This window comes from Saimiri boliviensis, chromosome 12, assembly GCF_048565385.1.
Source record: "Saimiri boliviensis isolate mSaiBol1 chromosome 12, mSaiBol1.pri, whole genome shotgun sequence".
NCBI lineage: Eukaryota > Metazoa > Chordata > Mammalia > Primates > Cebidae > Saimiri > Saimiri boliviensis.
Genome location: NC_133460.1, coordinates 58,248,793 through 58,275,440, shown reverse-complemented (window position 1 = coordinate 58,275,440; position 26,648 = coordinate 58,248,793). Strand labels below are relative to the sequence as shown.

The following is a 26,648-nucleotide window of genomic DNA, read 5'->3' as shown; positions in this document are numbered from 1 at the left end:
GGAGGATTACAGGGCAGTGCTGTTTTTCTGCCTTCATTTCTCTGACTTCCAGACTTTCTGCAGCAAGCATGCATATACTTTACAACAAGAAAAAAAAGGGCAGTATTAAAGTTTAAAATAAATCACGGCCACTAAATGTGCAAGAGTCTCCATTTACAGGACAAAGTCAAACTCATACTGGGTTAGGCAGCAGCTCTGCTTAGGTACCCAGGGCCACACACAAGAGCCTCCAAGTGTCCCAGGCCCTGTGAGGACACTTGGGGGCAGAAGGCCGGGTCCGTCTTCCCTTGGTGCTGCGTGTTGGGCAAGTCCAGTGCCTCTCTGTGCTCTGCCCATCTCCCCACACCCTTCCCACCTCGCAGTGAGGATACCAGGACGAATGGTCTGGGTGTGCCTGAACTCACCCTGTAAGCCTTTGTCAACTGAGGGCACAGGGCTTCTCCAGTTAGAGGGGTGCTGTCTGGGGCAGAGAGGCAGCTGAGGTGCCTCCAAGGACAGGGCCGAGGGGTCTGGCCTGAACCGCTCCAGGAGGCCAGGCCAGCTTTCCTCCCCTGTTTACGGTGGAAACAGACTTGAAAAGGCTTCACTTTTCCACTGTTTTTGTGGCGGTGCTGTGGGGAGCAGGGCTTCCTGAGAGCGAGGCCAGCTTTCCAAGGCCACACTGAGTCCAGCCCCAACAGGAAACATCATGTTTTCAATTTACAGGTCCCTGCCAGGCGCTGCGAGCAGATCCACGCTTCCCTGGCCTGGCTGTGTGGGGAGAGCAGGCCCAGGTCCTGCTGCAGCTGGGAACCAAGGTGGGCCGGGTGGGGCCCCAGGACCCAGAGGGCCTCCTGTGGGATCCTGGAGGGGCCTCGTTCACAGTGCGCAGCACAGTTTATACCGTTTTGTTAGCAGCGGATGCACCAGAGACGCAATGGCACAAACTCCAATCCCCGGCCTCCTGGCGCTCACATCAGCCAGTCTACCTTCCTACTGAGCAGATGGGGAAACTGAGGCCCACAGAGAAAAGGGACTTCCCAATGCCACCAGATTATCAGTGAAGAAAGTCTGACCTTAACCCAGATTGGCAGATTCCCAACGGAGTCCCCTGGCCAAAGGAGACTGTCCCATCCCCCACTGATGACAGTGATCACAGCTCACCTCCACTGCACGCCTCTCACAGGCCAGGCCCTGCAAACTCCAAAAGCCTTGCTATCAAGCAGGGCCTGCCAGCCCCTCCTATCCCCAGGTGCTTCTGGGAAATTCCTGGTAAAAACTGAGCAATGCTTGCAGGAGGGGTGTTCACTCAGCCCGTGTGCACTGAATGTTATGCCGATGGACGGTGTCTTGGGACCAGGAGGATGGAGGGCTGACTCCTACCTCCCCGAGTCTCGGGGTTCCAGTAGCACAATCAGAAGGGCGACTGGGTTGGACTGTCAGGAAGGCCTCAGACCTCTAAGATCTATGCCTCTCTCCTCCCTGCCAGACTGTCAGCTCCATGACACAGACACCTGGTCTCCTGCTCAGAGGTATCCCAAATACTCAGAAGAGCGCTGGTCCATCATAGGTGCTAAATAAAAATCTGCTAACTGACTGAGCAGTGGTGGCTGGAGGGGGCTCCGCTCACATGGTGGATTTGGAGAGGCCTGGGAGCTCTCCCCACTAGCCATGTATTGATGACATTTCGAGAGAGAGGAGACACATCCTGGCCTGTCAGGCCTCCGGAGCCCGTGTGGTCTGTGTGGCTGGCCCCTCCCCTCCACAGCCCCAGCCCAGGATGCACAGTGCCCTCCCTGTGCCCCGTTTCTCACTTTCTGGGACTCCCTGAGCTCTAGCAACAGCCAAAGGGCACATTTTCAGGGAACATAATCCCTTGTTTGTTTGTTTGATTCACAAACTCTCCCCTCTCCACCCTTCCCATCCAGGCCATTCCTGCTCTCAACCATGAGCCACTCTCCAGGCCGCGGTGGTGAGAGGGGCCAGTGACGGCCAGACTCACACCGGCTCCTGAGAGTCCTATGGGCTAGGCCTAGAGGGTCTGCTGCAGCCAGGAATACAGGGCCTGCAGGCGGGGAGGGCGCGGGGGCTGCCTGCAAGGAGTGGGCTCCATACTCTACACTCTGCCTGCAGGCTGCCTTCCTGCTGGCTGGCCCACGGGGACCGGGGAGGAACCTGAGCCCAGCCCAAGGTGAAGCAGAGAGGTAGGTATGTGAGGGGTATGGTGGCCAGGCGGAGGGACACACACATGCCGGTCTGTATATGTGTGTGTACGCGCGCGCGCGCGCACACACACACACACACACACACATACACAAAGAGTACACATACTAGAGAAGTCCTCAGAGACAAGCAAGTTCCAACGTGGAGCCCAGACCAGACCAGCCCAGAGACAGAGAGGAGGCCTCCTGCGGGAAGGGCACCTTTACCCCAGCTGCCTGGGGCAGGATAAATCCAAGTGAGAGACAAAGCCAGACAGACCAAATGGGTGAGCAAGGGGTGATCGTGAGAGGAGTCCCATACACAGAACAAGGCAGAGCCAGAGCGAGCGGCAGGCGGGCAGCTGCGGTTGCTGAGAAGCGTGAAGGGGGCAGGACAGAGACTGGTGGGCAGAGCACACCCTGGGTGCAGCCGCCCCACGCCTGGGCAGACTGCTTGGGGTTTCTTTCGGGTTATGAATTGGGGTAAGGCTTGCTGCCACCAGTGGTCTCCCTCCCAATCTGGCTGCTGTGACATCAATGTCTGAGATGGGCCACTGAGTCCCCACTGGCTCCTGCAAGGACCCCCTTGCTCTGCACCTTTGAAGCCTGGTGAGCTGCCCTGGAAGATACACACTGGCTCTTCTCTTTCCTAGCTGGCTCCAACCCTCAGCATCAGCTCATACTCAGAGAAGAGGCCTGGGAGGAAGATCAAAGACACACGATGGAAGGAGGAAAGCCCCCAGGGGAGCCAGGTGTCACCTAAGGATGCTGTGCCCTGCTCTGCAATGGGCTGGGCCTCTTCAGGCAAAGCCCCTTATGTCCTCAGTTTCTCCCATTCAAAGGGGGTGGGACTGTTGGACCTTTGAATCCCCCAGCCTCTGGCATCCAGAATTTTACACTCAGCCCGCGTCCTGTGTGTGCTGCGGGTTTTCTGAGCACTCCTCCTTCCCACCTCAGCTGCATTTCTGAACTAACACTTTGAACTCTTCTATGTCCCACACCAACTTGGCTTGGATTGTGAAGGCCAGACTTGCAGAACGACATCTCAGCTACAAAGGGGATTCCCAACATGACCATCCCTTCCCCGCCAGCACCCAGAGGGCCGAGCCACTCTCCCGAGTGCACCTGGTCTCTGTCCTCTGGCATGCTAGGTTTCTATGACAGCTAGTGAGAAACGGCACAGTCATTCTAGAGATCAAAACCTTCACTGGCTCCCCACTGCCCATGAAATGGAGGCGCAATCTACCAGCACGGCCTCACCACCTGCCACTCCTCCTTCTCACCCCTCTGGAGCCAACAACTGGCAGTCCAGGGTTTGGTGTGCCTTTGTCTTCGATAACTCTGTTCTGTCCAGTTGGTCACAGCCTTTCCCTGCCCCTTCCAGCGGGAGTTGTGTGTCCTCGGTGTCCCCGAGGCTGACCCTACCTTGGCTGAGAGAGCTGTCCTGGGTGATGCTGGAAGGGCTCTGAGCTGCAATCTAATACGGGCAGGAGTGCCCCACAGCTGGTGGGTGCAACTGTGCTGGCCGCTTCAGCAATCCCAGCGGAATCTGAGGAATGCACCCACGATGCACCTTACCCTCCAAACACCCAGCAAGGGGCCCATGCTCCAATCTGAGGATGAGCAAGAGCCCTTGGGAGGTCAGGGAACCTGAAGTTTACAGACTGGCTCCATTGGAAACAAACTGTGACATGCCCTTCGAGAAGCTTCCCTGATCTTTCTGGTTGGCAGGGATCTCGGACCCTTGGGGTGGATGCTCTGTGCCTGGGTCTGGCTGAGGGTTCAGGCTTGAAAGTTAGACGGAGCCAGGTTCAAATTCTAATTCTATCTCCCAGTGGCTGTATGACTACGAGCATGTCACTTAGCTTCTCTGTTCTACAGTTTACTCATATTTGAAACAGATTTTTATGAAGATTAAATTAGATAATACATATAAAATAACTGGGGTACGTGCTAATTAACACAACTACCATTAAAATTTCCCTAACATTGCCAGTGGCTCATGCCTGTAATCCCAACACTTTGGGAGGCCAAGGCAGGCAGGTCACCAGAGGTTGGGAGTTCAAGACCAGCCTGACCAACATGGAGAAACAAACCCTGTCCCTACTAAAAAATACAAAATTGGGCGGGTGTGGCTGGGCGCGGTGGCTCACATCTGTAATCCCAGCACTTTGGGAAGCCAAGGTGGGTGAATCACAAGGTCAGGAGTTCGAAACCAGCCTGACCAACATGATGAAACCCCGTCTCTACTGAAAATACAAAAATTAGCTGGGCTTGGTGATGCGCGGCTGTAATCCCAGCTACTCAGGCGGCTGAGGCAGGAGAATTGCTTGAACTCGGGAGGCAGAGGTTGCAGTAAGCCAAGATTGCACCACTGCACTCCAGCCTGGGCGACAGAGAGAAACTCTGTCTCAAAAAAAAAAAAAAAAAAAAAAAATTCCCCCAACATGTAACACATACTTGGCAGGGTAACAGTGATTAACAGCAAAGGCTAGGTCTTAAATCCTGGCTGGGTAGTCTTAGGTGGGTCACTTGCTCTGTCTGCTGATCAAGGTATATTCTTTAAATTCTTCCTCATTACACTCCTGGAGAAGTCCTCTCCCTCACTGTCCTCTACGGCCTGAGGGGCTTCCTAGCAACAGAGAAACCAGGGTGCCCTTGGACCTTCGGTCCTAATCTGCTCTCAGAGCCTCTAGGCCAGGGGTATCCAATCTTTTGGTTTCCCTGGGCCACACTGGAAAAGTAATTGTCTTGGGTTACACAAAAAATACACTCACAATAGCTGATGAGCTTAAAAAAAAAAAAAAAAAAAAAAAAAGTTTGCAAAAAAAAAATCATGTTTTAAGAAGGTTTACGAATTTGTGTTGGGACACATTCAAAGCCATCCTGAGCCCCGTTCACCCGTTCAGCCCATGGGTCGGGGGCTAGACAAGCTTGCCCTAGGCCAGGGCCACCTCCCTCCCTGATAGTGCCAAGCAGGCCCTGAGCAGCCCAGGCCCCAGCGTGTCCTGGGTCAGCTCATTCTTGGTGCACAGCCAGCAGATTTGGAAAAAGCATATTGTACTGAGAGTAAGTGCTTTTCATTCCTGTTGAATCCCCCATCTGACTCACTGCCTCCTCTCCTGGCTGGGCCCTCAGTCATTACCGTTTAAACACCTGTATTATTAAACTGCCAGGCACCAAAGGCTGGCAGAGAATTTACTTCTGTACAAAAGACCAATTCGGGGGAAGGGCCCGTTCTCCAGGCACTGATCATCTTTCTCGCGGAGCTGGGAAGGTAGGAGAAGGACCTGTGTAAAGTCTGATAATGGAAGACTTGAAATGATTTTTTTTGGAGAGTTCGTGTCCTCCTCCTCCTTTGTGTCAAAAGATGCAACAGTGGCCCTCACATTCCACATGACAGCAGTGAAGGTTGGATGGGATGCTCCTTAAGTTGAGTGACAGGCCAATCCAAGGCCAGGCTGGAGTTTAGGGTCCAAGGACCTAAGTTCCTATCCTGTTCTGCCACCTGGAGACTTTGGCTTTTTTCCTAACTTTCCTCTGCCTCAGTTTCCTCATCCATAAATTGGAGATAATACTGTTCCCTACTTCATAAGGTGTCACTGGGAATCAAATAAATGATGCCCTGGCTGCCAACGCTGTTGTTATTATTACTATTGTAAGCATGACCATCTTGGGGCTCCGTAGCTGGCCTGTCCTCTGCCCTTCGGTGACGGACATGCCACAGGCAACTCATTTTCCTCCTGTCCTAGAGGATCCAGCGAGGGTGGGTCTATCTGGGGCATATAGCAGATGCTGGGTACAAATGTTCCCCAGGGAGGCTGCCACTGCTCTGCAGCTGGGCCCAGGGCGTCCTCACCTGCCATGGGCCTGCTTGGTCAGCCGTCAGTGTGACCTTAGGAGGGCGACATGTGGCTCCAAAGGATGCCTCTAGCAGGCATGCACTACTCTGGGTTCCTGAACCAGGAATGAACGAGGCTGAGCTGCTCCTTGTCCCTGCTGCCTCCTGACCTGAACTCTCGGTTGCTCTGTAGATACTTGAGTGTACCTGATGTACCCTTCATTCAGTCAGCCTTTATTGAGTACCAAACTACATTTCTACACTTAAAAAGCAGTGCTCTGTGATGCTCATCCACTTCATAGGGATATGGCCTATGATGTACCAGGTCTCAGCCTGTGGCTGCCTCAACAACATGGCTCCATCCTTGCTGGGCCTCTGTCCCAGGACAGGGCCAGGTGTGTGCCCAGTGATGCTCTGGTACAAACACTATCACCTGTCCCAGCCCCTAGCCCCATCTGAAATTCTTGAAATTCTCTGAGTGTCAATCCATTCCAGTCAGCCTCCTCCAGGAAGCCTTCCACAGCTCCTCACTTTGCAAAGACAAAATCTTTTGATTTCAACACATCCCTGGCCCCGCGGACACGGTGCATCACAAATCCAGTTCCTGCATGTGGCCTATGGTGGCCTAGACGGTGAGCTCCCATCTGAAGAGCTGAACACAGACCTACACAAGCTGTATTTAGCTGCCTTACTGACTGCAGATGGAGACTGCAGTAGAGAGGGGCTGACTTGCGCAGAAGCCTGAGACGGTGCTGTACCAGGCGCCAGATGTGAACTAAGGACCCAGTGGGGCTCCCTCCGGGAAGGAGACAAAGCTGCCCACCCTGACCCCACACTTAAGGTTAGCTGTGCAGGCAGGATGCCAGTGGTCAGGGGAGGTCTGGCTCCTGGCATCCTCTGAGCAACAGCCCAGAGCAGCCCCTGGGTTCTAGGCCCGGGCCTCATCCCTGGTGGAGTGAAGGCCTGGCAGTGAAGAATTCCTTCTGTGGCCTTAGCCCAAACCCAGCTGCCTCAAACAAGGTCTCATTAGGACAGGGCCAGCTTTTTCACTTCTGCTTGTTAACTCCCCTGAGCAGCAGTGAGTGGAAAACCGGAGGAAGCAGGGAGTGTGAGAGCCTTTTCATTTCTGGAGCTCGCCGCCCTGTGCATGGATATTCCTGGAAAGCTTCCATGGGGACTGCCCTGGCTTCGGTGAGAGGACCCATGGGCTGGGAGGGGGTTGTGGATTTAGGCTGACAGTAGGGGTCCAAGAAGGGAGCAGGCGGCCCCTCAGACCTGTCCTGAGATGGCTCTGTCTTTTCCTAGGGGCTCAGCAGCTTAAGTTGAGGGCTTAAGCCTGGCAGGGCTGCCCATCCTAAATGAACCACACAAGGAGAGGCATGGTGGGTCGCATGGGGTGGCCCAGAGACCAGACTGTGAGCCACACAGAGCTCCCAGAGCTCACATCATTCTGGCACACGTTTCCCCCGCCTCAGTTTCCCCATCTGTAATAAGACAGGGCTCTGCGGGCCCATCCTGCAGTTCCAACACTGCGGGCTTTCATGTCTGTTAACTAATAAGGCTCCCAGGGGCCTCAGAGGAGCTGCAGGACCACCCTCACCCACTCTGGCCTCCACCCTACCTCCCCGTAGGTACCAGTTAGTGATCCAGCTCAGCTTACAGGAAAGATCTCGGATATGAGCGGACTCCAGTGATGCCTGCAGGTGGGGCCTCCTGGAAGGCAAGGGAATGGCCAGTAAATGGCACGTGACACCCAGGGAACAGCTTCTCTAACCCCAGGGCTCTGGGGCTGGCAGCAGAAAGGCTCTGTGGCTAAGAAGGAATGGGGTGGAAACCCACAGATTTGCCCCAGGGAGCCTGGTAGAGGGGACAACAGGGAATGTCTGATTGTCATGAGGTTTTAAGAGCAGGAAGATCCCTGCTCATCTCAACCCCTGGTTTATGGGTTCAGGTCTCTAGGCCAGCTCCGCTTTGCAGGCACCAGTGTGTCCCAGATTGTCCAGATCGCAGGTTATTTTCTGGGAGCATCTGTTAAAAATTCAGAGATCTAGGCCCAACTCCAGACCTGCAAGAATCAGACTCCAGGAGACGGGCCTTGTGATCTACATTTAAACAGGTGTCCCACATGGCCTGGGACTGTAGTGTGCCTGGGAAGCGTGACATCTCCATCTCAAAGTATCCTCCTGGAAGTTCCCACTTGATGGCTCAAGAGAGGTCCTGGGGGTCCAGTGTCTCAGGAGAGGGAAGTGACTGGGTCCAGAGCTAACAAATGCGAACTTCCAGTGGATGCTCCTGTCTGGGGGGTAGGAGGTATCTCCCTGAGGGCACTGGTCTGCTAACAGAGCGGACCGGTGCCATGCAGCTGTCACTGCCCTTTATTCTGCCAAGTGGGCGCACTGCACCCTACTTTACAGACGACGAAACAGGGGAGTCAAGAATGAAGTAACTTGTCCAGACTCACCCGGCTGATAGGTGGAAGAACAGAGATTTGAACCCAGAACTGTTCGTCCCTGAAACCCACACTTTGACCACACATCGTACTTTATCCTTTATCACAGTGAATTTACATGAGTGAAACTGTGGTGCCTTCTCCAGCCATGGAGGTGTGTGGGCGGCAGCTGGGGGAGTCACTGCCGGGCCATCCCATGCCAGCCTGTCCCACCAACCTGAGGGTGGGCCAGACGGAAGTGGCACCACGGGAGCATTCCACAGAGGTTATGAAGCAGAGCCGTTCCCCTAGGCCCCAACAGAGGTCCCTAAAGATGCCTCAGGGGAGCAGTGGCAGGTCCCAGAACAGCTGCGAGCTTCCTACTTCCCAAACTGGGGCTGAGGAAGGGTGAGAAGCACCTGATGGGGGAGACAGATGTGAGGGAGACGCTTCCGAAGGCTCAGTGACCACACAGCTCCTGCTCTCCATTAACCAGTCAGCTCCCTGGGGGCTCTGGAAGGTTCTCTGAGGCCCAGCTCACCCAGTGGCCAGAGTGGATGGACACCTGTGGGGGTCACACTGAGGCCCCTGCCTCTTCCCTCCTCTTGCACTGCCACAGCCCAGAGCTGAGGCATGAGTCAAACAGACCTGATATGCAGGGAGCAGGGCTGAGAGCGTGCCTGTGTCCAAGGCAGTGGAGTCTGCACACAACCTCAGAATCCTTCTTTTTTTTTTTTGAGATGGAGTCTCATACTGTCGCCCGGGCTGGAGTGCAATGGCACAATCTCGGCTCATTGCAATCTCCACCTCCCGGGTTCATGTGGTTCTCTGCCTCAGCCTCCTGAGTAGCTGGGATTACAGGTGCCTGCCACCACACCTGGCTAATTTTTTTGTATTTTTAGTGGAGATGGGGTTTCACTATGTCAGCCAGACGAGTCTCGAACTCCTGACCTCATGATCTGTGCTGGAATTATAGGCATGAGCCACTGTGCCCCGCTCCAAATCCTTAACACAGCCCACGAGCACAGAAGCAACTAGGATGGTAGACAACACCTCATTGTTATCCCTGGAGGAAGGTGAGGGTGTACAATTTGGGTGCCTGTGGCTTTCTGCTGCCCTTCAGCACAGAACTGGCCAGGGACTGTGCTGGGGACATGGTTCACAACCTGCTCTGAGCTTTCAAGGAGTATACGGTCCAGTGGATGGCTGGCTTGGAGAAGCAGAGACAAGGAAAGGCCACAGGGTGTCTGTGTGCAGACGAAGGAGGGAATGGGCTGGGGAAAGAGAGGTCAGGGGTTGTCGGCTCAGTACACGCAAACTCTACAGCCCCTGCTGGTGGGAACAGATAGGCCCCCAAGGGAGCTCTGCCTTGGTAGTGGCACCAGCCCTGTCTGTGGTGGAGGGAGATGAGCACCTGAACCTTCCGTGACTCCCGCCACACTGCCTGAGCACAGGCAAACGAGGTAGATTGTAAATGGAGCGTATAGCCAAGTGCAGCCAGAGGGGACTTGTGGGTAACAAAGAGGAAAATCAGCTCCAGAGGGTGGAGGGCTCTGGAGGGGCTGTTCTGCTGTTGGCCTGGCTCCTAAGAAACACCCCACTTTGGGAAAACCCTCTACGCAAGCAGGTGTAGGGCCGGGCTCTGTGGAGTAAATCCCCCTCTTCTCCCTCCGGGCCTTGGAGCCATCCCTGCTGCAGGCATCCTCCACTCGCTGGAGACTGGGGCTGCTTAACAGGACACACCCTTTGGGCACCAGACTCTGCTGGCTGATGTGGGAGGGGCTGGAGGGCAGGGGTGACCTTCCCTGGGAGGGGCCGGGGCTCTCATCCTCCTGGCTCCATCTAGGGTGTATGCCTGCTGTCAGGAAGTTGGGAGGGATGAAGGGCAGGACTGGGCAGTATGTGGCCCAGACTGTGACAGCTGCTTGGTCTGGGGCTGTTTGGGGGCATTAAGTGTGCGGCAGCCTCAAGCTCTGAAATCTATTATGGGTGGGGCAGGGGAATTAAATCACTCACATCGCCTTTCCTCTATTCATTTCAGGTTCGTCGCCTGGGTTCTAGCCATGATCCTGCCTGCCTCAGTCTTTCTCTAGGACAAGCGCCCAATGCCTCAGTTCCTTTTATTTGTCCTGCAGGGCAGTGGTGGCCTTGCCTACAGAGAGAGCACGTGCTCTGCAAACTCACCTGCAGGATTTCCTTCCCCAGGCTTCAGCTTTTTCACCTGCAAGGTGAGGAAACAGGACTCTCCAAGCCCGCGCCGTGCAATACAGCAAGCAGTGGAGACTGCAGTGACTGGATTTCAAAAACTTAGTATGATAAGGAATGTAAAATATCTGCCCTGTGAATTCAATATATTACCATCCCAACATGTAATCAATGCAAAATGAAAAATAGCCTGGTGGGCAGTCTGATGCACACTTTAAAGGGCATGAAGAGCGTTGAGGGAAGGTTCTGGATTTAGGAGGCGTGTCCAGGGAGGGCTGCGGGGCCTCCAGGGGGTGCAGGTGTGGCCGGAGCAAGGCTTCGGAGGCTCAGGAGCGAGTGCAGGGTGGGAAGGTGTGATGAACAGGGGCGGGGGGCGGCGCGGTGGAGCTGCAGCCCAGGGCGCTGGCAGAAGGCTAGCGTGTGATGTGGCTGTGAAAGGAGGCTGGGGCCAGATGGTGGCGGCTTCGAATGCCAGGCTGAGTCGGCTGGGCACGCAGCAGGCACTTCCAGGAAGACTGACTGACCAGGGCTGGGGATCTAGGGAGCTCCCCGAGGGCGTCCAGGTGAGAGGTGGGGCCTCTGCACCTCACAGGCCACTGAGACCCTCTGGGCCTAACCCCTCCAGCTTCCTCTCCCCTCAGGAGAGGACAATTTATTTATTCATGAGCATACAAACGCTCCCACCAGGCAGCCAGCTCCTGCACACCTCACTTCTAATTATAGCAGGAATTTCATTAATGCTGGAGGAGATGCCAGGTTTCCAACCACCCCTTGTTAGTGGGCACAGGCCGCCTCTCGTTCTCCTGCTGGAGAACATGCCCAGGACAGTACAGGGCAGTCGCAGGGTGGGCTAGCAGGCTGCACTCGCTGAGCCAGGAGGTGGCCAGCACGGCAGGGCCACGGGGAGGGGATGGCACCTGCCCCCACCACCTGGCCACATACAGAGTGCAGCCTCCAGCAGCTGGGAATGTGGGGCTGCCTCAGACCCGCGAAAGAGCGGGGGCGGGAGGGGGTGGCATGGTGGCTGCAGCCAGATTTAGACGAAGGCAGCAGGTAGGGAGGCCTGTGTTGTGCAGAGCTCTGAGGATGACAGGAGGAGGTGACGCGGTGACGTGGTGCAGCTGGGAGGCCTGGGAAGGAGTGGCGCTGAGGAGAGCAGAGGTGAGGAGGTGCAGGGACTCTGGGATAGGCTGCAGTCAGGGAGGCCTGCTGCCCAGGAGGCAGCGTTGGGGATGTGAGAAGACAGAAGCTGGGCAGGAGAGAGAGCAGGGAGAGCTGCGGACAGCCAGCCACAGGGAGACGGGATGGAGACACGCAGAGACCCACCCACTGCCTCACCCTGCAGGGACAGCCCAGACATACAGACACACACACTCACTCACACTCACGCACACACATGCACACACACACATACACACACACTTGCTCACACTCACGTACACACTCACATATACACACACATGTACACACATACACTCACATATACATACACACGCACACACACATACACTCACATATGTACATACTCATACACACATTCACACACACATACACTCACACACACACACTCTCACACACAGCTGAGCTGGGGCTTGGAGGCCAAGGCCAGAAGTAAAAAAATGACTGTGCCAAGTTGGGCTTGGCTGCTCACAGAGGACCCCCCTAGCTGACCAGGAGGGAGCTGGCTGGGCCCACCCAGAAACTTCGGGCCAGAGGCTCAGGGTGTACGCCTGGGGCAGGAGGCATGGCCGCCAAATCCATGCCCTCCTATGACCATGGGGAGCTGTCAGGGCCTCCAGCTGTGGGCGGGCAGGTCAGAGCTGTCAGGCCTGAACGCTTGGCCCCCACGCTGCCCCTCAGTCGGCTCCACTGTGGTCAGCAGGACCCCCCAGGCCAGTCTGAAAGTGGGGCCAGTGTGCACATGGAGGTCTTAAAACACAAGGGAAGGGAGGGGTCTCCCCTTCCCTTGAATACTCACGAATATTCACCCAGCCTCACATGCCGTCCTGACCAATCACACCCACACACAGGCGCACGCTAGTACACAAGCACTCACACAAGCACACAGCCACTCGCCTCCCTCCCTCCCTCCCTCTGGAAGCTCTGAGCCTCCCAGAGCCACTACTCAGGCTAGGGTGCACTGTCATCCTGGGTCTCTGGGCAAGGAACCCCAGTCCCACACCAGGGCCAGAACGAGAGAAGCTGCTAAGAGGAAACCAGCTTTGTCAGGCCCAGCTCCAGCTCCCAAACTGAGCTCACCCGGGCAGGGGAAGGGTTGCACAGGAAGGAAGGCTTGGAGAACACACTCTGTCTGCTGCCCTCTCCCGAAGGATCATGGCCCAAATTCCAGAAAGGGAATGGGAGCTGCTGAGGTTACACCAGACAGACCAGCGTACCAGACCTAGGTCTGAGGGCCCCACCACCCACACAAGGGCTTTCTATTCCTCCCCACCCCCTTACCCAACCCACAGCCTGTTAGACACCCCCTGATGTCAGGAGTGTGGATCTTTCCCTCAGCCCTGATGGAAAGTGGGGCCAGTGCCCTGATGTCCATGCAGTGGGGCCAGGGAGCGGGAGCAGGCACTGGTACATCAGTGCCCGTATCCTCTTCCAATCCTCCCCTGGGAGCTTTGGGAGGGGGCTGGGGGAGGGGGGACAGGCTTCCTCTCCACCAGTATAGCCTCCCCAGAACCATCCTGGAGAGCCTCATGCTCTCTCCCAGACTCAGCGATGCCCCCAAGCCCCAAAACCCACTGTCCAAGTGGCCCATACAGCCCCAATCCCAGTTTGCACACTGTTTAGTGATGAGGAGTTCACCACCTCTCCTGGAGGCAGCTTTTTAACATAAACTTTCCAGATAGCTCAGACTCTTGAAAAGTTGAACTGGAAGATGCCGAGGAGACAGCATGGTTGCCACTGAGGGCCTGAGGTCTCCGGGCACAGAGTCCATCAAGCAAGACTGTCCTTTCATCATTAGCTTGGAAGTGACACAACTGGCCCACCACCCTGTCACTATTATAACAGAGCTACAGTCACAATGTCCTGTAGCCAGTACCACCTCCTTCACTCAAGATAGCTAGCTAGGACCCACGAGAGTCATTCGCTCAGTCACCCAACTAACAGATCATCCATGAGGCCACTGCTCTCTGTCAGGCTCTAAGACGTGGTCCTGAACGAGGGTTCACTCAATGTTTTTTCCAGCTTAACACTTGTCCTTCACCCATTTTACAGGTGGCAAAGCTGAGTCCAGGGAAAGGCAACAACTTCTCAAAGCCACACAGGGAGCCAATGGTCAAGAGTGGAGCCCTACGCTGCTGCTGCCAGCCCTGGGAAGTCTGCCCAGGGAAGACAGTCTGCCAGCCCTGGGAAGAAAGAGAGAAGGCCGCACGTCCGCCGTCCCCAACCCCGGCCATTTCTAGGACACCAAGGTATTGATTACCACCTTGCCTTGGAGTGGTTTTCTTTTCTTTTCTTTTTCCACCAAGGCTTTCTGTTCCTCATTTTTTTTTTTTTTTTTCAAAGAATCAACTCAAAGCCGCTCCTATGATTAATTACCAGCTGCCTAATGCTCCGCCGCTGGCAATTTCTGGAAAAGGAATGAATTACCTTGAAAAACATCCGAAAAGAGAACCCACCGTGAAGGAGAATTTCAAAGGTTACCAGACAATTAGCAGAGGGTTCCCCTGGCCTGATCGAGTTGCAGGCAGGCCCCATGAGGAAGGGGCAGGCCACCAGTCTCGGGGGTCACCCTCTGGCTCCAGAGAGCAGCGGGCTTGCCGGGCTGGGCAAAGGCTGCAGGGCAGAAACAGCGGGGTTTTCCCCAAGCAGCTCCCAGGCTTGTCCTGGGGCTCCGCCCCTGGTCTCTAAGGCCTCGTGCGCTGGTTAATCCTGACGGACCTCAGTTCAAATCCCCATTCCAGCACTTACGGCTCTGTGGGTTTCCTAACCACACCGAACCTCTGGAATATGCGACATTAGACAACCCCCCCGCCCCCGTGGGATTCTTGCAGGCAGAAAGATGTATTAAAGGAGCATGGTGACTGGAACACACACAGCAGATGCTCACGAGGCTGTCACATTTAAACGCATTTACGGCTTCTAAGCATCCTCACAGCAGCCCTGTCAGCAGCGTTGGTGTCATCAGCCTCATTTTCACGCAAGCAAACTGGCTCTCACACAAGGGAAGGGACTGGCCCAAGGTCATGCAGCCGATCAGCTGACAGTCGGGATTTCCTGAAGCGGGAAGGGAGACGGAGCCTGGCTCTCCAATGTTAGAGCCCGACTGAGGCTCGCCTGGCCCTGCCCTAGGCCCCTGGAAGCACTAGGCTCCAGGAGGAACGCTGCGGGCAGCAGGGGATGTTAAGTGGCACCTCTACACCAGGGTGAAGATGTCCCTCTCTCGGACTGCCCCAGTGTCACGGTGCCTTGGGACAAAGGGCTCTGGCCCAGGTGAGAGTTTTGTGAAGCCTCTCATCTCTAGGTTGAGAGTCGCCGAGTAAGCAGGGATTACACAGGCACCCCCCCGCCCCACCCCCCGGGCACAGGGCCAAGTGAGACCAACCCTGAAATGCCACCCCATGATGAAAAACGCTGCAGCGTACGACACAGCTGGGCTCAATCTCAGGACCTGCTGTTCTGAGCTGCTTCTCAAGGGGCTCTCCCCAACTCATCAGGCCACAGGTCTAGTTCGTGTCTATTCTGGCACTAGTGGGTCCTCAGGGGGAGCAGGATGGTGAAAACTGAGGTACATGGGGGAAAAGAAGGTCCTGGCACCTTTGAGGAAAACAGCTGACACGTTCCCAGTCCTTGCTGTGTGCAGGTGTGCCGTCCCCTTACCATGACAGTGGGGCAGGCACTGCCGTCTCATTCCCATTTGATACATGGGTAAACAGAGGCACACAGTAACTACACGTGCCAGTCAGGATTTGAACCCAGTGGTCTGACCCCACGCCCAGTGTCCACCTCAACGTGTTTGCGAGAGTGGGCAGCAGGGGTGGGTAGCTCTGCACTCCTTTCAGCTGACATGCCCCTCCTCACCTGGGCCTCCTTTGGTGGGGCTGCCCATATCCCAAAGGGCTCAGAGTGCTGCAGCAGGGCTGCTGTGCCAAGACCAGGCAGCCAGACCTGCCCCTCTCCCCAGGCAGACCTCCAGTCCCACCCCTAGCAGCCACTCTAGAGAAAGGCCAGGACAAGAGGTCCCTGGGTGCCAGTTAGAGGGGAGGCCCATCTGGAGCATGATGAGGTCCCAGCAAAGGTGTCCCATGCCCACTCCTGCCCATCAGGGCTGAGGCTCAAGTCAAAGGTGCAGCGTGCCAGGCCAGCAACTGCCTTCATCAGGACACACCTGCGTCCGACCCAGCCACCTCCCGCCAGCCCAGTGGCACACCTACCTCAGTGATCCGCAAATCACCAGTGTCCCAGGCGCTGGTCAGCAGCTGGAGGCCCCTCCACCTCACTCCAGCTCCATCCTGCTGCAATGAGAGCGGGACGTCAGTGGGCCCACCCACAGCAGGGGCCCCAGCACTGACCATGAGGTCACCACCCAATGCCACTGTACCATTCCCATCTGACAGAGGGGGACTTCAAAGGGACTTGATGGGTGCCCCGGCATAAACAGGCCCCTGACCCCCAACACCTGCCAGTTACTAGTTATGTGATTACAGAGATGCGCTCAGACTCTCTGGAGTTCGGTTTCCTCATGGGTCGAAGTGGGGTCAAAATACTGTCTGAAGGTCACCAAGAGAATCCATGGAGACGTGATGACAAAGGCACTTGGCATTCACTCATTCATTCAGCAAACATGCCCATGTGATAAGTGATCCCTGCCCTTGCGGAGACTCAGAAGAGAGCAAAGAATCAAATAATACAAAAATAAAAGCGGTGCTTGCCAGAAACAATGAGTCCAGGAGCTACACAGCACAGACTCGAGGTCCCAGGTAGCCTCCCTGGGGAAATGCAGTTGAGCGACAAGCCAGGGGGAAGCAGGTGGAGATGCAGAGGACAGAGGGAACAGCATATGCGAGGACTCCAAGACGGAGAAAAGGGCCTGGCCCAGTGGAGGACTTGGGGACCAGGGGCCAGGGACAGTAAGAGAGAGGGGGAGCAGGAGCCACAGCAGCGTCTGGGCAGCCGAGGGATATGACCCTGGTTCTAGTTGGGGAAGCCCCCATGGCTATGAAGGGAGAAGGGCTTGGAGGGATAGGAGGAGGCAGAAGAGCAGTGGGGAGGCTGCTCCAGAGTCCAGGTGGGAGACGGTGTGCTCGGGGCAGAGACAGCAGCAGGCGGAAGTGCAGGGCCTGCTGGGGCGCTGGGCACGTGGGCATATGACCATCCTTGTTGGGTGAGGCTCAGCTGGCCCACCTCTTTAACAGCCCACCAGTACCCTCCCCCAGTGCTTACAGATCCTGAGGACAGGAGGGAGGATGAGGCCCTGAGACCTGGCTGATAGGCTTCTCTGGGGTCTCAGCTGGAGGCTGGGATGTGCAGCACCCTGGATTCAAGCTCTGGTATGAAGGTGCCCCCATGCGTGGCTGGGAACCATCACTGTGCCTGTCTGCACCGGAGTGCCTGCCTCTAAAAGCCAGGAAACCTGGCTGCAGGGCTCACCTCCTCTCAGAATGAGGCTCATGGCTCACAGAGGGAGGAAAGGTGCCCGTGCCACGTGAGGCATGGGCCTCCACACATGCTGAGGCGCTGGGTAAGGGCCTCAGCCTGGGCCCACCTCACTGTGCACAGATAGGGGCTCCCAGGGAGAAATGGTGTCCTCAAGAGGCAACCAGGCCTGGTGATTGAGAGGCAGGCTCAGCAGTCACAAGGATCTGCTTCCAATCTTGGCTTCACCCTTGTACCAAGTGTGTGGCTTGGACACGTTTCTTCAGCCGCTCTCTGCCTCAGTTTCCTCAACTGTGTTAGGGGATATAGAAATAACGAGAAGACTTCCCTCAAAGAGCCGTAAAGACTACGTAAGGCAGTGCAGGCGAGCGCCAGACACCGTGGCTATCCACACACGTCAGCTGATGCATAGGTGACTTCACAGGGGCCAGTGCTGGGCTCCATGAGTGCTGGAACCCTACACCCCAAGCTCCCAGAGCCAGGCCCAGGGTCCCCACCCCAGCCATGGCGAGAGGAAACAGCTCTACACCCTGACCTTCTGGCTCTGGCAGCCCCCAAATTCTGCTTACCTAGGAAATACAGTTTTAGGGTTCACTGACCCCAATTCTTCCCTCTCACTGAGGAGGAAACTGAGGCCCAGAGATGGGAGGCTTTTGCCCTCATTTGGGGTCACACAGTGAAGCAGTGACGGGGGCAGAACTGGAGTCGGCCTCCTGCCTCCCCACCGCCCACAGCTGGGCCTTTCCCAAAGGCAAGCTGGCCAGCAGAGCCGCTGACAGAGAGAAAATAATTATCTTGGCAGCTGAGACGGAAGCCAGAGCCGAAAGCCCTCGCTCCCTGGCAAGCATCTTCCAGGCCCCGAGAAATGGTGTCGGGTCATCAGCCTCTCAGGCGTACTCAGCTTACGACATACATATGTACTTTACTGCCCCAGCCACCCCAGCCCCTTGGTGTTGGGCTTATGTAAAGGAGCAAACTGAGATCAGAGAGGGCAAGGGATCTAGCCAGGGACACAGAGTCATAAGTGGGGGTGCTAGAATTTGAACTCAGGCTCTGGTAGGGAATTGTGAGCCTGCATTGGAACACCTCACTGGGAAAGGGAGGGGGAGTAGGAGGGTGCCCTGTATTGAGTCCATATTGTGGATTGTGCCTTGGACATTTCCTTTAGCCCTCAGTGAAATGCTGTGGGGTAGAAACTGACATCCCTGATTTCCACACAAGGCCAAGAGGGTCTATAACTTCCTGAGGTCACACAGCCAATCAGGAATGCACGGGAACACAGCCGGGATGCGAGTGAGCAGCCCATCCTCGCACTCTGTCCACTACACAGCAGCCAGCCTGGGAGTCTGAGCCGTGCCCGGCCCTGGGAGCTGCTCAGGAGACCTGCCTCAGGCCCAGACAGCGCTGGGCACTGTTTATGATAGAAAAGGGGGGCTCAGAAACCAGGACGCTGTGCCATGCTGTGCACACCCACCCCAGCCCTGCTGGTGCCTTAGCCGAGGCTCACAGCCTGTGTGGGCTTGGCCTCCTGGGGGGTTCAGGGAGAAGAGAGGGCAGGAGATGAGGTGTAGCCCCTTTTGCTCCCAGCCTGGTCAGACCGCAAGGATAAACCACAAGAAGCTAGAGGGGAGTGCTCTTTTCTGAAAAGGTCTTGGTACCATGGAGGGGGTGCAGCCTGAGCCTCAGGGCCGGTGGAGGCCCACCCAATCTCCCCACGAGGCAGGGACCCCAATGCCCAGATAGCTCTCCCAGGGATCCTCAGCACAGGACTCTCAATCCTGGGGTGTGTGAGACCCTGACCACTGGGCAGCTTCTCACTGCCAGGCCAGAAAGGGCAGTGTGCAGACAGGAGCCTAAAATACCCCTCACTCTCACGGTGCCTCTAAAACCCCAGGGAGGAGAGGCCAGGACCCGCGCCTGCTTTGCAGAACGTGACACTGAGAAGGATAGGGCTGCCAGAGGAGTCCAGCTGCAAAGTGACAAGGCCGGGTCTGAGACAAGGCACATGACACTTGGGGTAGGGACTGTCCTGGGACCAAGAGGGTCCCCCCCCCATACCTACCTTCCCAGCCCCACCTTCTCCAGGGAACCCTGGGAGGACCTGAGTATGGGGTTGGGTAGAGGCACTCGGCCAAGCTGACTTGGGGCTGAGTCTGACCCAGAGAGATCCAGGGTCAGTCAATCCACGATTCCTGAAGGGCAGAGGTGCCCCAAACATGGGGTATTTAGGACCAGGGTTGGCTCTAGGCCTGCAGCTAAGCAGCCAGTTGATCTCTACAGCTGCCAAGGCTTGGGAGTCCACACTTGGGGCTGGAGGCCTGGGCCTGGCCTCAAGGGTTAGGGCAAGAGTGGGCAGAGCTGGGTTGAACACCTGCTGGGTGACCTTGAGCAAGTCACTAGGCTTCCCTAAGCTCCCAGCTCCTCTCTAAGCAGGGGCCAACCGCCCTCCATTAGCTCTCACCAGGGGAGGCTCCAGGCGGCTCTGGGGGAGGGGGCAGATATCCTTAGGCACTGTGCTGGGCAGGGTCTACACCAGGGCACCCCTCAACCTGGAGTTCAGGGCTTCCATCACAGGCTCAGCTCCTCATGCTTCCTGCTGAGCACACACATGCCCCTGGCCCTGGGAGCTGTCAGACCTTAACAAGATACGGAGTGTGCAGATGCAGGTAGAGGAAGAGCTCAGCCCGTGGTGCCCACTAAAGCCAGGGCAAGGGTAATTGATCAAGATCATAAGTGGCCAAGTGGGGATGAGAACTGTGGTCACAAGGGTGTCCACTCACATCTGGTCCAACCTGCCACTCCCCTGGCCGAGCTGGCAGAACCAGCTCCCACTACACTGACCCTCAGGCGCCTGAGCTCTTCCACACTCATTTTACAGATGTGCCAAACAGCTGCTGGTCAGGCGACCAGCAGACTCTTGGGGTGACAGGGGATTCCGCACCTTGGAGAACTCTGCCGCCACACACATCCCCTTACATGACCCCAGGGACAGGCCCCTGTCTTCCCCTGGCGGGCCAGTGCTGGCTCCAGGAGCAAGGCAAATATTTACCCCATGATTATCCAAATGGGGCTGGCTGCCCCGCCTCCTGCATTCCTGAAATACCTGTTCCCTGACCTCACCAATCTGGGGGTGGGAATCCAGACACAGAGAAGAGCCAGACCCAGGCTGGGCCAGGGTGGAGGCCAAGGCACACTGGCCAGAAGGATGAGGCAGCCCCAAATCGCCCCTCCAGCCAAGCACCCACCAGCGGAGGCTCCAGGCTGCTCTGGCAGAGCTGGACCATGGCTGGAGCATGGACCTCCCCATGAACAATGAGGAGAGTTGGTCGCACTGCCCCAGGGTGCTGTGGCACCAATGCCACCTCAGAGCTCCTGTCACCAGGCCCCAGCTGTTCACACTTGCTGCCAATCAACCAAACACAGACACGTACACGCGCGCGCGCGCACACACACACACACACACACACACACACACACACACACCTTATGCCTGTAGACAGAGCCTGCTCCAACGTGGAAGATTCTCCCACCTGCTAGGGCCCCTCCTCAATAACCCTGGCAGCTGTCACTGCCCCACTCCACCACTCCATCCTCAGCACAATCCTGTCACCAGTGAGCTGTAGGGTCCCATTTTGCAGAGGAAGAAAGTGCTCAGCAGAGAGCAGAGGCCACGCAGCACACAGTGCCAGAACACGAGCTGCGGTCTTCCATGCGGCACCTTGGGCAGCTCTGCGTCCCGCCATTGTCCTTTGGAACCCTATCCACCCTTCCATGCTCAAAGGCCACCTCCTCCATGCTGCCTTCTCTGAGAGCCGCCTCCAAGGGATCCGCAGGCTCCCTGAACTTCAGACAGGCTGGCGTTTCTTTTCATTTGCATAATTAAAATGAGGTGCCTGTTTATCTCTTCAGCCTGGAGGCCCGTGAGGACAGGGACCTGGTCGTTCTCATTCCAGGCACAGCAGAGCTGAACCTGGGGACGTGGTGCTCTGGGAGGACTGAACATCTTCTCAATCTTTTCCTCGAGGAGCAGTCATTACAGTTGGCCTCAAGGAACAGAAATGAATGACGGACCTGGCAAGCTAGTGGTTTGGGGTGCACGAGAAGTCCTGGGGGGCGCTGCCCGAGAGTCCTGAGGGACCCATGGTTCAATCATCCTGTCGGTCTTCACGCCTGTGAGGAGGCTCCGGGGTGCCCTCCAGCAGACAGTAGGCACTGCCTTCCCACACCCAGCCCTGGAAACCCAGCCTGCCTGCTGGGCCTGCTTTCCGCTCCCTGCCACATGCCCCTCGGCTGCCTCACCTTCCTCTCTCCCATGGGGAAGGCTCGAAAGTGGCCAGGGAAGGGTGGACAGACAGCTCTGAGCTGACCTGCTGGGAAGGCAGGAACACCAGGCCAGAGAAGTGCAGGTCTGGCGAGCCGAGATCATGGGGGGTCGCGCTGGCACCTGCTGCTGGGTCCTCAGGACATCTCCATGTGGGGAAAGTTCCTGTGGCCAGAGGACATGCCATGCACACCTGGGGCTCCACCCTGGCACCGTGGGGGCCCAAAGAGTGGGAACTGGGGAGGAGCAACGAGGGGTCTCCAAACTACCCTCTACACCCACCTAACATCTCCGCGACTTGGTTTCCTCATTTTAGAAATGGGGCTATAGGCGGGGCATGGTGGCTCACGCCTGTCATCCCAGCACTTTGGGAGGCTGAGGTGGTGGACTGCCTGAGCTCAGGAGTTCGAGACCAGCCTGGGCAACACAGTGAAACCCCATCTCTACTAAAAAAAATTAAAAAAAATTAACTGAGTGTGGCGGCGTGTGCCTGTAGTCCCAGCTACTTGGGAGGCTGAGGCAGCAGAATCGCTTGAACCCAGGAGGCAGAAGTTGCAGTGAGGCGAGATCATGCCACTGCACTCCAGCCTGGGTGACAGAGTGAGATTAGGTTTAAAAAAAAAAAAATGGGGCTATAAACTGACTTCTAGAAGTTGTTCATTTCACTTATTCATTTCTTTATTTAAACAACTGATGACAATGCCTGCTGTCTGGCAGAGGAGGAAAAGAAGGAAAAGAGGCAAAGAGTTGGGGTGGGGAGGGGTGGGGACCAGGCCAAAGGCCAGCACCTGCCCAGCCTTTATGCTGGGCACGCAGAGTGCTCACACGCTGTGACGCCAGCGGGGAAGACACAGGAGACGGGTAATCCTCGGACAGCTAGGGCTGTGTGCACAGAGTGCTGGTGGGCCTGCCCAGCTCGGCCTGGAAGCAAAATGGGGGTCAGGGCCACTGTCCCTTGGGCAGTCTTTCAGAAAGGAGGATACCTTTCCCTAGGCAAAGGCCCAGAGGCTTTTTGGGAGAAGAGCTTCGGACTGAATAGAGAGCTGCAGAGGGCATCAGTGAGCAGGGCACAGCTGCATTCGTGGGGCAGATCCCTGGGGGCCTCTCCAAGGCTTCGCTCCTTGTCCAGTCCTGATCTATTGTGCCCTCAAGGCCAAGCTAGAGTGGCGCCTCCTCCAGAAAGCCTGCCACGGCCAGAAGAGCTCCCTTAGGCAGCACTGCCCAGGCCCCAGGAATGACTTCTGCTCACCCCGCCTCAGCCGTGCCCTGGCTGGTGGTGCACACGTGTGGCTTGCCTGGCCTCCGGCCCCTGCCAACCTGGCCCCTTGGTGCTGGACTTGTACAAAGGGACAAACTGAGACCAGAGAGAGGGAAGGACCCAGACGAGACGGCACAGTGATAAAAAGGGCAACTAGGATTCAGAAACAAATGACTCGGGCCCAGTCAGGGACTGGCTACCCTTCCTTTTGAGTTTGCATCAGACCCTGAACTGGGAAAGGGACGGCGAAAGCTATCCCAAGTGGCCCAGCTGACACCTCCAAGCAACCAGAGAGGCCTTGAGCTCTGACAGGTGGGCCACTCACACCCGAGGAAGACGGATGGGGCTCCCTTCTCCCCAAGTCACCAAATGAACAATTTCAGCTTTAATCAAGGGATGACGGCACAGCATAGAATGGTTCCCTCTCGGGATTCCAATGCATCAGGGTTCCGATGTATCAGGGAGGCCTCAGCTCTGACACTTATTTAGCTGGGCTAGGACTTGGGTCGGTTTTCTCATCTGTAAAATGGGGATACTAAAAGCCACTACTCTCACAGCGTTGCTGAAAGATGTAACAAGGTTAGGCCCACATGCACGTGCACAGGAAACGCTTTGTGAACAGGGGCCATGACTATTACCACTGGCTCAGGGCTGCTGCCCAATGCAGACTTGGGGTCCTGTCCAGGGTGGGGACACTGAACCCCATATCACAGAAAGACCCAGGGCTCTGGGAAGATGAGTCTGAGGCCAACTCAGGAGAGGCTTCATGGCACCCTCACAGCCGGGCTTCACAGAACCACCTGCTCCCAGGAGAGTGTCCTCACCTCCTCTTCCACAGGAGCAGCCTGAGACCCCCAGCAGCCTCCCAGTGCAAAACCAGTGACAGATACTCCCTTCCACATCCACCACTCATCAGGCCCCATAGGGTGGGCACAGCTGCCCCTTTTCCAGGGACTGGAGTCTTGCTTGGAGGGACACCCAGCTGAGGGTGACCAGACAAAGTCCCCCAGCACCTATCCCGGCCCTTGCCACTCCTGATGCCAGGGATCTAAATGGAATTTCCTGCTGGTGACCTCTCTCAGGAGTTTTGCCTCTTGCCTCTGCTCACCCTGCTTGGTTCTAGTCACGTGGCCCTGTCCTTCTGAGGGCTGCCCTAGAGGGTACCCCATCTCACCTCTAGGAGGCCCCCAATCCTAAATGCCCTGCAGCATTCACAGGGCCTGGCAGAGGCTCTCAGGAGAGTCCCTGGAGGTCCTTGGGAAGCTCTGAGTGCAAGCCTGCTACCCTACAGCGAAGGGGACCCAAACCCAAAGGGGGTTTGTAGACCAGCATGGAACCCAGGTCCATTCTGGTGTTGGAGGTCCAACTGAGGACCCAGGGAGGTCCAGTCGTGGCCCACAGCAAGTCACTTATCCCTCCAGTCTATTACCTCAACTGGGGCTAACAGCAGCTCAAGGATTAGATGAGCTGGCATCACAGCCATGATTGGCACCGGAAGGTCACAGGGCTGAAGGGCGCGGGCACTGTCGGCAGCACACACAAACCACCCAGCACTGAGTGTTCCCGATGACCCCCTTCCTGGGCCAGGCGCCAGCCCCCTGGTGGTCACACTTCCTAAACAGGCATCCCTCTGGGATTCTGGCCACACGTGGGCCAGGCCAGTCTCAAGTGATGGCTGAGAGTCACAAATGCTGGACAAAGGAAAGTACTGTTCTTGCTAGCGGGAGGTGGTGGGTCTGAGCACGGGCTCTAACATCACCCAGGCCTGGGTGAAATCCTGGCCGGCTCAGAAGCCACATGGCCTTAGCCAAGTCCCTGTACCTCTCTCTGCCTCAGTTTCTTCAATGGGTCATGAAGAGGGAGAAGGTGTAGTGGGTGACAAGTACATGGTCCAACCTCTGGCTCTCAGAGCCCAGGCGACAGGAGCACCTGCTATTTATAGGAACATCAGCTCTCTCCTGCAAAGACAGCCCGTGGTGGTCTGCCAGGGACCTTCTGGAAGGCCAGGGAAGAAAGGGGATGACAGGTCTGCCGATCACGTTTTAGTCCCACCAGGGCAGATTCCCAGAGAAGCTCGACTTTCCCCACTGGGGTTTTGTTTATACAGAGGTGGGGTTCAAATCCAGCCTGTGCCATTCACCCCTGACCTCGGTAAGTGCCTCTCACCACTTGAATTCTCTGTCTATCTGCCAAACAGGAGGAATGATGCCTGCCAATGCCCCGGGCTGCTAGGAGGACCATGGGATGGACATAGTCAGGGGCTGCAAGAAGGGTCCTTATTCTGTTCTGTTCACTGCCAGCCCTGTTTGAGCCAGCATCCGCCCAGAGCATAGCCCAGGGCCCACCCCAGAAGGCACTCAGGATCTCCCCAGGGGCTTCCCAGCTGAGGCTGTCAGGGAAGTCTGAGGATGCCCCTTCTTTCTTCTCCTTTGAATCTGGGGTCTCCTTCAATCTTTCAGAAAGAGGGATTCCCTCAGCCCAGCAACGCAGTGAGATTCTCAGGGGAGTCACCCTTCACCTGCCCATCAATCCTCAGAACAGACAGAACTCATCCTCTGGGGCCTTAGAGAGGCCTAAAAGGCTGGACCCCATGGTGAGTGTCCTCTTCCTGCTGCCACAGCACCCAGACAAGGCTGGTAGGTCCAGGAACCCTCGAATGTTTGCTGGAAGAACAAACTAGCAGGGAAGGCAGCAGTGGTGCGAAACTTGTTTAGATCAAAGAACGTGGCAGCTGACACGTGCGCAGATTTTATAAAGTGGGTAGTGTTAGCCCATGTCACAGATGAGGAAACAGAGGCTCAGCGGCATGAATTCACTTGCCCAGTATTAGAAAGTGGTAGAGCTGTACTCAGCACAATTCACTTGCCCAGTATTAGAAAGTGGTAGAGCTGTACTCAGCACAGGCCCTGGGGTCCAGAAGCCATGCACTGCCCACCATGCTGCCTGGGGATCTGGGGAGGGTGGAGAGAACAGCTGGCCAGAGGCTGTCCAGACCAGAGGTTCCAAGCCTGGCCGCTGGCGCTGCCCTGGAAATCTGATTTAACTTGTCTGGGGTGGATTATCTTTTTTTTTTTTCTTTTTATTGAGACAGCATCTACCTTTGTCAACCAGGCTAAAGGACAATGATATAATCTCTGCCCACTGTAGCTTCGACCTCCTGGGCTCAGGGCATCCTCCCGCCTCAGGCCCCCAAGTATTTGGGACTGCTAACTCCCACCACCACACTCAGCTAATGTTTTATATTTTTTGCAAAAACGGGGTTTTGCCATGTTGCCCAGGCTGGTCTGGAACTCCTGAGCTCAAGTGATCCTCTTGCCTCAGCCTCCCAAAATGCTGGGATTACAGGTATGAGCCACTGTACTGGGCCGGGTTATTTTTCAAAGCTGCCCTGGATCTCATCTGGGGCCATGGCTGAAAGCCCTTGGCCAGCCTAATATCCACTCTTCAATGGGGGGATCTGGCTCAGAGAGGAAGGGGACGTGCCCAAGGTCACCTTTAGTGTTGGGGGAGTCCGGGACCTAGAGTCAGGTCTGACTTCTCCATCCTAGGTTTTAAACTCTTAGGAAACATATCAGAGTGGGCTGGGCATGGTGGCTCATGCCTGTAATCCCAGCATTTTGGGAGGCCGAGACAGGCGATCACAAGGTCAGGAGTTCGAGACCAGCCTCACCAACATGGTGAAACCCCATCTCTACTAAAAATACAGAAATTAGCTGGGTGTGGTGGTATGTGCCTGAGGCAAGAGAATCGCTTGAACCTCCAGCCTGGGCAATAGAGCGAGACTCTGTCTCACAAAAAAATAA

At 56.3% G+C, this 26,648-nt stretch overlaps 1 protein-coding gene across 7 annotated transcripts in view; it reads right to left on the bottom strand.

Moving 5' to 3' along the window:
* Positions 1-26,648, bottom strand: part of ZMIZ1 (zinc finger MIZ-type containing 1) — a 240,283-nt gene that overhangs the window by 133,481 nt on the left and 80,154 nt on the right. For 5 of the 7 annotated variants that reach the window (XM_039477944.2, XM_039477943.2, XM_039477942.2 and 2 more), the window contains exon 4: positions 16,045-16,125. The exons of 1 other annotated variant lie outside the window; for it this stretch is intronic. The gene's annotated coding sequence lies outside the window, so the exon portion shown is untranslated. The remainder of the gene's footprint in view (positions 1-16,044; positions 16,126-26,648) is intronic. One more of the 7 variants, XM_039477946.2, reaches the window with a different exon arrangement.